This window comes from Uranotaenia lowii, unplaced genomic scaffold (assembly GCF_029784155.1).
Source record: "Uranotaenia lowii strain MFRU-FL unplaced genomic scaffold, ASM2978415v1 HiC_scaffold_12, whole genome shotgun sequence".
Taxonomy (NCBI): Eukaryota; Metazoa; Arthropoda; class Insecta; order Diptera; family Culicidae; genus Uranotaenia; species Uranotaenia lowii.
In genome coordinates, this window is record NW_026597188.1 from 146,860 (window position 1) to 154,333 (window position 7,474).

At 41.3% G+C, this 7,474-nt stretch overlaps 1 long non-coding RNA gene across 1 annotated transcript; it reads left to right on the plus strand.

Moving 5' to 3' along the window:
- The first annotated feature begins 336 nt into the window (after nt 1-336).
- On the plus strand, nt 337-1,275 carry LOC129759192 (uncharacterized). The gene is made up of 3 exons (XR_008740135.1): nt 337-663; nt 726-1,045; nt 1,109-1,275. It is a non-coding gene; the product is annotated as an uncharacterized LOC129759192 (long non-coding RNA).
- The last annotated feature ends 6,199 nt before the right edge of the window (nt 1,276-7,474 follow it).

Here is a 7,474-nt window from a genome sequence, read left to right on the forward strand (position 1 = left end):
GAATTTAAGTGCAGCGGCACGGCAACGAATGACAGATCAGTTTGTTTTCTTTGATGTTTCTGGGTGGGTGAATTTATTTGTTTATATAAGCAGGAAAATCGAATTTGAAATGAAAGAAAGTGTTTATTTAAAGGTTTAAATTGTTTTAATGTGTTGCAATTCTGATCTATCTGCTGGCCTAAATGGATGTCGGAAAAATCATCGTTCAATTCAAGGTAAAATTTGTTTTATTGTCTATTAGTGTCCCAACCTAAAACTCTGTTTCTATCAAACAGGTGTAATATCCACAACGCCAAAGCTGCCGTTCCTGTAGCAAAATCCATTATCGGCGCATGAAATCTACAAGCAGCTAAGGATCTACATCCATGGAGTCCTATTATAAAGGATAGGAAATGACTGCTGACGAAGGCATCCCCCGGCCAAGGATTATTGGAACTGTTCAATGGTGGACAGGAAAACAGTTTTAATCTTCCTGATTCGTTTGCCAGCAGGCTCGGCATCACTCTATTTCGAGTGAATTGAAACAATACATTGAACACAATATGAAAAAGTTAAGGATACAGAGTTCATTCTGGAAACTGTTAATTCAGCGAACCAAATATGGACGATGAAAATTAAATAGAGCCTCAAACTGCTGACCAACATGAATTAATTTTCTACACGGTAATTGATGAAATATTTTTATAAATTTTTCATGCTAACTGATTTTGTTATATCCATTAAAGTTCCAGAATATACATCATGAAAATAAACAGCTGATTCACAAACCACTAGAAGTTGATACGGGCCCTTGTTCATCGACAAGTTTAAATTCGAGGTACTATCTATGCCGATTCGTAAAGATAGTACACGTCGTCCGCAGACACTATATAATGGCACCCAAAAAGGCCAAATTTTCCAAGTCCGTCAGAAAAATTCGTTGTCTTTATCCAACACAACCAACTCGAAAAATTCAACAGACCGAATTTTTGAAGTAGGCGTCCATCCATCCAATTGTGAAACTGTTGGAACGGCAAAAGATTACAAAAGATACTCCTGCACACATGTAAGTTTTTGCCATCGTTTGCTAGGTGCATTGAAACAGTTAAAACATCAATATCTTTTCCAGGTATCGGAAAAGCAGAACCAAAGAAAAATTCGCCGGACGTGGATGCGTATTTCTGCTTCTATATCGTGATCATGCTGAAGGAATTAATTCGATGCTGGAAATAAACCGGATGTTTGTAGGCCAAACACCAACAGAAAGCTTATCCGAGGTGTTTTTCTACACCAGAAAAATCATTTTCCGTCATTTTTCATGTAATTTTGCAGGTTTCTTAAATTACTCTTACTTTGGGTGTGTAATATTCAACTCACACGGAAAATTCCGTCATATATGATGCTTCTTTTTATTTACATCATATGTGATGTAATTTTCCAGATTTTTTTCGTAGTGTGTTCATATAAAACTATTATTATGAACTTATGAACTTCATATAAAACTTATATCAATAGAAACCTTGTAATGTCAGTAAAATATGTTTAGAACATTATATACAGCTAAAGTTACAAGTTTTCTCGTTATTCAGCATGAAAAAAAAAATCCGAAAAAACATGCCTCACGAAAACTGCTGTAGTTCATATGTTACACGTCTGTGGTATCTACTCGATCGCAGTAATCGAGTGGATATACAGCTGAAGAATGTCAATTGAAATCATTAACGTGATAAGAGAAGAGTCGTATATTTACAGGTCTCAAGAGAGATATTTTTCGGGTACAATCTTACTATTATTAAGGATTCTATATTGGCGACGAGGAGCAAATAAACACGCACATAAGAACAATCTACTGTAAGTATAAAGTAAAAAAGCGTGCTGGTGAAAAATTTTCAATAGCATTGGAAAAAATAGCTGCTACGACGATCGATCAATGGAAGAAAGATTCAAACTATTATTGGAATGATTATTTCCTGTTTGTAAAAGTTCTGCACCCTATTATCGATTGTTATTTTCAATTAAAGACTAGTTTGATATAAGCGAGTTTGAATCATGGCCGGTTGTTCATAACATCATCCTAAAATGATAGTAATGACTTATTTCAAATATTTTTTATAATTTCCTGAAGTTGATAGACGGATTCGCCATCAGTAAAACGTGATCAGGGGTTCTCCAATATTGAAGGTGATCAGGCGGATTGGCCAATGGATAATCGTTGAGGCGATCAAACGGGTTAGCCATTGTGAAAAAGATAAGGCGGGTTCGCCATTGGTTAAACAAAATTAGATAAGGCGGGTTCGCCATAATAAAAAAGAATGAGAGAAGGCGGGTTCGCCATAATAAAAAATAAGATGAGGCGGGTTCGCCATTTGTAAAAAAATGAGAGAAGGCGGGTTCGCCATAATAAAAAAAATAAGATGAGGCGGGTTCGCCATTTGTAAAAAAAAATTAGATGAGGCGGGTTCGCCATAATAAAACAAAATGGGATGAGGCGGGTTCGCCATATTAAGAAAATGAGAGAAGGCGGGTTCGCCATGATAAAAAATAAGATGAGGCGGGTTCGCCATAAGTGAAGAAAATGAGAGAAGGCGAGTTCGCCATTTGAGAAAAAAAAAGATGAAATGATGAATGAATGAATGAGATACGGCGTGTTCGCTATTGATAAACCAAACGATCTGACGGTGTTATCATGAAAAAAATAGCTCGCAATTGTTTATAGACACTAGCTGGAGTATGAAATTCGTCTAAATGTTTTGTTAACGTTTCTGGCAACCACGATTAACGACTGTGTGAGGCGTCGCTTCACTATCCACCAGACGGAAGACAGTTTCCGAGTTGTGACATCTGTATTGATTCAAGGGAGGACCGTAGAGCACACGCTGCAATAGTTGGACCCTCTATTTTCGATATCTTTATATTCATTTCCCGTAACAGTTTTTTCCTTATTACAATCGGTATGTTAGCCTAGTTTATACTGTAAAACACATTATCATTATTATTGATTTGTTAGGTTGAACGTTTGCACAACAATTCATATACAATCACGAAGTTCTCTAAATTGCGGGTGCATAGACAGAAAAGAGGTTAGAATTTACATTGATGCAATTATATACTATCTACATAAGCTTGACCTTACAGAACACCCAAGATTGTATACGGTGTCGGATAATTCAGGATTGCTCATCAGGAGAATCGAGTAAAGAAACTAATTTGTAAGTAAACTTCCCCAAATTTGTCATAATGAAACTAATAATAAACCATTTTAGTCGAGTCGTGCTAAACGAACTACGAGAAGTTTCGCTGTTTTTTACAAGCTCGAAAATTACAACAAGATGAACACGAATCCTGGATATATCCAAAATGCCCCTAACCTGGAGAAATCGCACAATTGTGGATCATGCAAACGTCCGGATTCGGAAAAGACTATGGTAGCCTGCGATGGCTGCGACGGATGGTGGCATTTTGACTGTGCCGGCGTTGATTCCTCTATTGAAAATCGTAGTTGGATGTGTACAAACTGTATTCTAGCCCAAAAAAGCTCAGCTTTGCCAATCGGAAGCCGACCAATGCAAGTTACGTTGGATGTGGATTCTGGAAATCGAATTACAGTGATCTCGGACGATAGTTCTGGCACCTATGTAGCAGCCACTAAGCATTCGAGGGCCGGATCAATATTGTCGACGTCATCCAGCGCACGACTTCGTCTGAAACAGCTAGTGGAACAAAAAGAGCTCGAAGATCGAATCCGTTTAGATCAAGCGAAAGGAGAACGCAAATTCTTAGCACAGCGCCACGAAATTGAAAAGGAAATAGCCAACGAAGATGGAGATGCAAAAAGTGTCAAAAGTCTCGGAGCAGATAGCCGTGGTAATGTCGCGAACTGGGTGCGTCAACATCAGCATACCTTTGCGCCAAATATTCAAGAAGCTCTACCCCGACAACAAACATCGACACCAATTCAACATGACGTTAATGCTCAGCCATCAAGAATTGATATGTACTCCTCAGGTGCTGTACCTAGAAATTCGTTACCCCCTTGCGGAACACAGGATCAACAAGTGCGTGCTGCAAAAGCTTTAAGTAGAAATCCGAGAGAGATGCTTCAACAAATTCCCCAGGGCACAAAGAAGAAAACCCTCTTTCCGGATTACGTTCAAGTGAATAAACAGCATGTATCGTATGCAGTTTCGACCATAGATGACAACATACATCAAGCGAACATGCAACAATTTACTCCTAGGAATGCGTATTGTAATCCAGAACCGTTTGAGAACGTCATTCAAGGAGAAACGATTGTCGATCCCGCTAAGAATCTCACAAATCCGATTGGGCAGCCTTCAACTTTCTGCAGATCCATCACCGCGCAACAACTTGCAGCGCGTCAAGTTGTTTCGAAAGAATTACCAACGTTCTCAGGAGATCCACTGGAGTGGCCTATGTTTCTGAACGCCTTTGAGTCAACTACTGCACTCTGTGGTATTCAACCAGATGAAAATCTGGCCAGATTGCAGAAAAGCCTGACAGGATGTGCTAGGGAGAAAGTTCGAAGTATTCTCACTCTTCCGGAAGCCATCCCTGAAATCATCAACATCCTCAGTACTGAGTGCGGACGGCCTGATCAATTAGTACACTGTCTTCTTGGAAGGATTCGTAAAACTCCTCAGCCGAGTATCAATAAGTTAGATTCATTAGTTACCTTTGGTAGAGAGGTTCGAAATTTAGTCACTTACATGCAATCGGCTAATCTACATTCGCATTTAGACAATCCGTCAATGTTATCTGAGCTAGTTTTCAAACTTCCTCCTGATCTACGCCTACAGTGGGGCATCCATTTAGCTTTTATAACAAAGCCATCACTCGAAGCCTTTAGCAACTTTGTGTCAACACTTCGAAGCGCAGCTTGCCAAGTAGCTTTACCAGTAGAGCACTGCTCAAACGAGGAAGTTGCTAAGCGGAATAAAGTTAAAGAAAGAACCGGTTACCTGAATGTTCATTCGTCAGAGCTCCCCAACACTTCTATGGAGTCCGATAAAACCAAACCCGAGCAAAAACCATGCCCAGCATGCGAATGGATCGAGCCAAAACTCTACACTTTTCAAAATTTTACCGGTAATTGTGCACGCAAACGGGAAATCTGTGTCAACGTTTGCCTTTCTCGATGACGGGTCAGATGTTACTCTTGTAGAGGACGGTTTAGCAGATGAACTCGGTATCGACGGAGAAGAAAGTCCACTCTGCCTCAAATGGACAAGCGACGTAACACGTACCGAATCGACGTCACGGAAAGTTCAGTTTGCGCTGTCCGGGAGAAAGAACCAATCGAAATATGTTTTGTCCAGTGTGCACACCATAAATCGTCTGGAATTACCTCGCCAAAGTTTGGATTACGGCAAAATTTCGAAACAATTTCCCTATCTCCGTGGACTTCCGATTGATAATTACGAATTTGCAACACCACGTATTCTCATCGGAATCGACAACGCCAAGTTGAATCTTATCCTTGAAAAAAGAGAAGGAAATGCTAACGAACCTATAGCGGCGAAGTCACGTTTGGGCTGGATGATATTTGGCGGAAGAAGAAATTCGAATCCCGTAGGTCGAGCTTTAGTTCACGTATGTAGCTGTTCCAAAGATCACGAACTTCACAACCTTGTACAAAATTACTTCGACACTGAGCATTGCGGAGTGTCCAATCTAACAGTACCAGAATCGGAAGAAGACATTCGCGCTAGAAGAATTCTTGAGGAAACCACAATCCGCACTTCAACAGGAAGATTTCAAACTGGCCTCTTGTGGAAAAGTGACTCTATCGTCTTTCCTGATAGCTACCGGATGGCCGATCGTCGATCAATCTGTTTATCACGTAAATTGATGAAGGACCCTGATCTCAAAAGGAACGTCGATCAACAAATATCAGAATACGTTGAACGGGGATACGCTCACAGAGCGACTGCGGATGAAATGGAAAACATTGACCCACGACGAGTCTGGTATTTACCAATTAATATTGTTCGCAATCCGAGGAAACCGTCAAAAATACGAGTGGTTTGGGACGCAGCCGCACGCGTTGGAGATGTTTCTCTGAATTCACAGCTTCTGAAGGGGCCAGATCTGCTCACCCCTCTTCTCTCTGTGCTGAGCAAATTCAGGGAACGACAATTCGCTATAGCCGGGGACATTCGTCAAATGTTCCATCAGCTCCTCATCCGTCCTGAGGATCGCCATGCACAAAGATTTCTGTACAGGCGTGATCCGACAAGTCAACCCGAAGTATTTATCATGGACGTGGCTACGTTCGGAGCAACATGCTCCCCATGTTCTGCACAGTTTGTTAAGAACAAAAACGCTACCGAACACCTGGAACGATTTCCCGAAGCAGCGAATGCGATTGTACACAACACGTACGTCGATGATTTTCTAGCAAGCCGAGACACTATTCAAGAGGCGATACAACTAGCTAACGATGTAAGCTTGGTGAACAAAGCTGCTGGATTCGAGATTCCGGGGTGGCAATCAAATTCCCAACTTGTCCTTAAACGGGTTGGGGTGGCAGAAAAAGGAATTAAACATTTTTCCCTCGACAAAACTACAGTTGCTGAAAGAGTCCTGGGTATGACTTGGTCATCTAATGAAGATCTATTCACGTTTTCGGCTAATTTTCGATCTGATCTCCAACCATTACTTGGCGGCGAGCTTAGACCCACCAAACGTCAAGTACTTCAAGTAGTGATGAGTTTGTTCGACCCTCTTGGAATGATCTCCTCCTACACTATACACGGGAAAATAATGATCCAGGACATCTGGCGCTCTAAAATCCATTGGGATGAGGCAATTCTGGATGGAGAGTTCAAACAGTGGCAACGCTGGATTAGCTTAAATGCTAACTTAGACCAGGTGAGGATTCCCCGCTGCTATTTTCCACTATACGATCCTAGCAGTTACGACGAACTCCAGCTACACGTCTTCGTAGACGCAAGCGAGCTCGCATATTGCGCTGCTGCGTACTTTAGAATAGTTGATTCTAACGGCCCACGGTGTGTCCTAGTATCCTCAAAATCAAAAGTTACACCGCTGCGCCCCCAATCTATACCACGAAATGAACTCTGTGCTGCTGTGATTGGCACACGGCTGTCGAATACTATTGAAAGTAGTCACTCTTTGAAAATAGTGCGTAAATTTTTTTGGACCGATTCATCAACGGTTTTGTCTTGGCTGCAATCGGACCCTAGAAACTACCGACAATTCGTAGGATTCAGGGTTGCAGAAATTCTAGCATCGACCTCACCAGGTGAATGGAACTGGGTGCCATCGGGCTCAAACGTAGCTGACAATGCCACCAAGTGGGGAAACGGTCCAAGTTTTCAACCTGATAGTCCTTGGTTTACAGGACCTGAATTTCTTTACCGATCGTCGAATGATTGGCCGCGTCGTGAAAATCTATCGATCACTACTTCGGAAGAGCTTCGTACTGTTCACCTACATCTTAAAGTAATCAACG